Genomic DNA, 6000 nt, shown 5'->3' with positions numbered 1-6000 from the left:
AGCCCAGGCTTATGCAGTGGTCCCAGTTGATGCCCTGTGGGAAGGGTTGCCATGTTAATGTTAATGGGGGGACTTGTTATTGCTTTTGGTAATTAGAATGGTACTAGAATTTACTCTTAAACTAGGACTGAAACTATTTTGTCATGTCTGGTGTACAATACTCCAAAGCCAACAGTGTCACTCATACATGATGTCATCTTCTTGGCAAGAGGGAAGCTTTCAAATGTAGACTCTGAAATGACAATTTTTATTTAAATAATTCATGACAGTTTTCTTCATGGTCAAGAATGCCTTTTGTGAATTGTCACATCAAGGGATAATTAGAAAATATAAAACAAGTGGAATGAGTAAATGTTCTTTTCTAATGAAAATCAGAATTGAACAAGGAGTATTCTTTTGTGACTGGGTTTCTACATACAGCAAGGGTGCTTATAGCAGTACAGATGGTTTGTGATTCAAACTTAATTTAAGTTTCTGGCTGGATTGTACTCTGTATCTACAGGAATTATAATTTTAATACCAGTCTTGTGTTTTATTCCAAAACTGTTGGAGTTGTGTATTTGTTTACATATTTTGATCCAAGATAAAATCTCAATGACAGTAAATAAACAGTGTCATGAAATCACTGTTTATTTACCACTGCTAACAGAATTCATTTGGACTGAACAGTTTTTCCAAAAGGGTTTTTAAGGGTTTTGTGGGTTGGTTTTATTTGGTTTTCTGTTGACATTTTTTTAGCAAGCGTTTAACTTTATTACTGTGTTACTGAAAATGCTGTCTTTGCACTGAATACTGCTTTCACTTGTTGTGTCCTTCTGTGTAACAGAATTTTAGTTAGCAAACACACTTTGAAAGTAGGTGTTCCAAGTACTGTTATTTGCTTATAATCTCACCTTTGGGGAAAATATTTATTGGGGTGGGGCATCCTGTGGAAATTTTCTCCTTCTGTAAAATACAACGTTTTAATAGTTTTTACTCTACTATTTTGTTCTGTTATTTTTATAGGGTTATTATTGCATATAGTTACATTATCGGGATATATACCAAGAAGAAGGAAAACTTGCTTAAACGGTAACATTACTGGTACCCAAGGACAATTGGGTATGACTTAGCTATGAAATCTGGAAATAAGGTTAGGTTCACACAAACTGACAGAAAAGTTTGAAAAACAGAAAAGTTTTCTTGGAGGAGGAGGAGACATGGTTTTACATGATGAATGAAATGGGGTTTTTCCATGGTGGCAGTTTTTAAACTACCCTGTGAAAAGGGCCAGGACTGCTCTGAGTATGAACTAGGAGGCTGTCTTCAAACCCTTATATCTTTGATATCCACACTCAAATGAGGACTTGGGGACGACCTTGAAATGGACTTTTTCAAAAGTTTAGTAAAACTGAACAATAACAATGAAGGTTGTTTCTTAGGAGAAGAGGAAAGGAAAACACAAAGATGGGAATTTAAGGCAGCACATTTCAGTACCTTCATAGTCTGTGTTATATTTTCTCTGCAAATTACTGTAGGAAAAAGAGGAGTTGAAAAAACCTGACAGTCTTAAACTGTATCTGCTAAGAATGTCAACTATTGCAATGAGGAAGAAGAAAAAAAAAGTATCAAAATATCTCTAAGCAGATTAAAAGCTCTCTAATATCTTCAAAATACAAGAAAGCATCTGAATAAGGCCAAATTGATACAATTATTAAATAATAGCTTAAGTATATAAGCCCAATTCATGGAATAAAATGTCTCTTGTTAGTGATGTCAAAAGCTATCAGAAGATAGTGTTAGCTGAAATCATGAAGCAGAGGCTATTCATTCATCATTCTCTGTTGTGCTCCTTCTGTTACAAGTCTGGAAAAGAGATTTTCAGAAATCATACCTCCTCTTCCTTTATATACACCATATCATTCAGACTCTAAAGACTAAAGGAAAAATAATTTATCACATATAAAAGCTCCCTGTTTTACACATGGCCATCAAGGTCCATATTCAAACAGAGGTACTACAATTTGGAAAATCATCTAACGTTTTCTTAAAGCTACTTAGGCAAACAGTATGGAGTCATTGCCACTTGAGAAAATTATGCAAATGTCTTACCCAAACACTACTGACCATAAACCATGTACTTGTACTGAACTCCTTTCGATGAAGCACTTCATTAGCAAAAATTAAACTGTAGGCATGTAAACCCCGTAAACATTTGGCATGTCTGGGCTAGAAAGGAAAATTCCACCATTTGCACTCATGTGAAATGTAGCTGTCTCCCATGTAGCACAAAGGAAAATACTAAATAATACATGTAGGTACTTACTGGCCTTTTCTCCAGCTTGAGGAAGGAGTCAATTTATGTTCCCAAACAGCTAAGTAGCTCTTTTTTTTTTTTTTTATAATCCATGCTGTGTTCAATATTTCTTCGCAAGTACAGAAGTGAAAAGTCCTGATGTACAAACTATAGAAGTAAGCACTTGCACTTCTGTTCAGCTTTCTACCTGCTGATTTTCTGGAACAGTGGTAGTATGACTGAAATGCTATGTATTTTAAAATACTTCTTCAGAAGTCTTATTGAACCTAATTAGACCATTCAAATGAGTTGAGTGAATAAGAAATTTTCAGTTGGTACCCAATGAATTACCTGGCAAAGGTGCAATCTCATTTTTAGATTGTCTGAATATGAGTCTCAAAAGATAAACCACAGAAAATGTTAGTGCACTATAAAAGAAATAAAATTCTATACAAATTTTTGTGAAGTGAAACATCTGCCTTTGGATAAATAGACAATCTACCAGTCTGACCACTGTCATTCTGTGCTATCTCAGATATGCCCATATATGCAATCGGTTTAAGGAATTTTACATTTGAAAAGGACCTGCTTCTAAACCTTACCTGTCTACAGAGACCATATTACATATAATAATATGGACATCAACTGTGGACCTGATTCAGACATTCTAACTGCGCACAGTCCTATTGAATTAGGTGGGAGCCGTAAGTTCTTAGAGGTTCTGAAAAGTAGACTGATAAATTCCCACCGGCAGTCTCAAAAAGATAACTGTGCTACAGATGAAGTATTGCTGATATTAAATGTATCTCTGTCATTTAAGGTTTGGAAAATTGGCATTATCTTTAGCAGATTACCACCCAAAACATGCAGTTATATTTACAAGTGGTGGAATTAGAGCACAAAGTGTTGAAATAAGTTCATAATACAAATGTATTTTCCTCATGGAAAGCTAGACAATACCAAAAGTATGTCATAGCAATTACAGCTAATACCAAGAAGCTATTAATACCAACACCCATGCTTAGAGCATATAAAGCTTGATAAATTCCTTGCTTTTTAAGTTCAACAAGCAAGCAAGGTGGGCAAGAATGCCAGTGGCATCCTGGCTTATATCAGAAATCGCGTGGCCAGTAGGACTAGGGAAGTGACTGTCCCTCTTTACTCAGCACTGGTGAGGCTGCACCTTGAATCCTGTGTCAAGTTCTGGGACCCTCACTACAAGAAGGACACTGAGGTGCTGGAGCATGTCCAGAGAAGAACAGCGAAGCTGATGAAGGGTCTGGAGCAAAGTCTTATGAGGAGCAGCTGAGGAAGCTGGGGTTGTTCAGCCTGGAGGTTCAGGGGGGACCTTATTGCTCTCTACAACTGCCTGAAATGGGGTCATAGCAAAGCAAGGTGGGGGTTGGTCTCTTCTTCCAGGTAACAAGCAATAGGATGAGAGGAAATGGCCTCAAGTTCCACCAGAGAAGGCTTAATTGGATATTAGGAAAAATTTCTTCATGGAAAGGGTGGTCAAGCACTGGAACACTGGAACAGGCTGCCTAGGGAAGTGGTTGAGTCACCATCCCTTTAGGTTTTTACAAGACATGTAGATGTGACACTTAGGGACCTGGTTTAGTGGCAGAATTGGCAGTGCTGGGTTAACAGTTGGACTCAATGATCTTAAAGGTTTTTTCCAACCTAAATGATTCTATGATTCTAAGATGCAACACTACACAAAGTGCCCACAGCCAGCAGGAGCCTGGGGAACTGCAGGTTATACGGCAAACAGCCCAGATTAGAACCAGTCCTGTACAAACAAACACAAGATGAAGGACTGCAGTGTGGCAGAACAAAACTACTTTTGAGGCAAGGTTGTGTAGTGAGATTAATTATAATACATGCAAAAGCAGAAAATTTGTTAATACCTAATAAATTAATAGAAGTAAACAGGGAAATCACTGCTATCTTGAATTAGCATTTTAAGCTGTGATTGAAGTACATTAAACAGAATCATTATTGAATGACTCAATGAACCATGTAATAATAAAGCTTTTTTCTTTGCATACTGCAACCCTAACAGAGGTGTTCAGATAAACCTTCACTCACAGTAAGTAAACTCTCTACTCGTTCATCAACAGACATCATCTTGTGATTGCATCTCCCTCATGACAGTAATGCACACCTTGCAGTGTAGCACTCTATCAGGTGTAGATTTATTTATTATTAAAAAGCCAACAAACTAACAAAACCAAACAAAGCCTAAACCTTAGGGTTATCAGCCTGTAAATGTAACTTACCATTTCAAGTCCTCCTTCTGAGTCTCCACCACTATCTACCCTATCACTTTTCTCTCCAATGACACAATGGTGCTGAAGTGTGCCAGTGTGATGCGTGAGGCTAAAGACTGCATTTCAGAACTAATTCTTGCTGAGACCAAGATATGAGCATGCTTTTCTTCATAAATATATTTTTAATCCATTTTCTACACAAATATAAGCACAAGATACAAACCTTTTCCTGATTCCAGAATTCAGTATGTAAGCTTTCTCCAGTACATTACCCCTGCACTGCCAACTGATACAGATTAGTATCAGAAGCCTGTGTAAACACCAAGGTATTCTCTCATTTCATTTCATTAGATAGAGATGCTAGAGACATGTTAGGCATTCATCTGTGCAACCAGCTTGAGGGATTTCTGGCTTTAAGCACAGCCACTTGTGCTGGGTTCAAAACTTGGTTTCCTTCTCCTTCTTTCTCATAGAAGGCTGTTGGATTGCAATGAACTACTTTCAGTTGCTGCTGGACTTCCACTTCTGTGGGTTGCTATGGATGTGGAACTGCAGTCTCAGCTGATATTGCCAGTGCTGCTGTTCTGCCAGCCACTTTGGAAATATTTTCATCTTTTCCTTTGTAGAAAAAAGACCCTGATAATTCTTATAACACACAAGAAGGGACAGTATGATTTACCTAAGAAAATTAACTAAGCACAGTTATTTTCTGTTAATAAATATATACATAAAAGAGAAATCTGCTATCTTTTTATCTGCTGGAGCTTCCTTGTATTGCAGTTACAGTTTGCTGTTAACAACAGAAAAATGAAGTCAGCTATAGCTTTTTGGTTCTCTTTCAAATCCAAGAAATAAAAAATTTATGATGCTGTTCTGGGATAAGTCCTAAACATACATTCTTGGACTTATTTTAAAAGAATTCTTTATTCCAAAAATAACTCCATATTCCATAATTTTTGATTCAGTATGTGCTGCCCATATTAAAAGCTTAAACAGTTTTTAAAAGTTCAAGTTCTGCATATATCCTTTGTTTCAGAAAGGTATTGTGCAGCTTTCATTGTCTCCGTAACAAATAGGTTGATCAAAACAAAACTTGTCAAGGCAAAGTCGTAAAATGTGATTCATGGCATAATGACTTTAAAATCAAATTCAGATCCAACATAAGTAGATGCACAACTACATTTTTTGTAACAATGACTCATACCAGATCTGAATCTGGCTCTCTATTAGAAACTGAAATCTGGATACCTCCATTACTGCAACATTGGCCAATTTTGTTTCCTCCGTAACTTCTATTGGATTCTACCTCTGTGTTTTAGAGCTGTCTGTAATTCAGCACAATGGAAGTGTGCAAAATTCTTAAGGCGCAAGATTTGGACAAAAAGCGTCTGGTACAGACTCCCTGTGAGATCTTTGTCTCTGGAACTCTTTCTATTCAAAGACCTAAAAATTCAA

This window comes from Lepidothrix coronata, unplaced genomic scaffold (assembly GCF_001604755.1).
Source record: "Lepidothrix coronata isolate B3197 unplaced genomic scaffold, Lepidothrix_coronata-1.0 Scaffold36, whole genome shotgun sequence".
Classification (NCBI taxonomy): domain Eukaryota; kingdom Metazoa; phylum Chordata; class Aves; order Passeriformes; family Pipridae; genus Lepidothrix; species Lepidothrix coronata.
Note: the sequence above shows the minus strand (reverse complement) of the source record.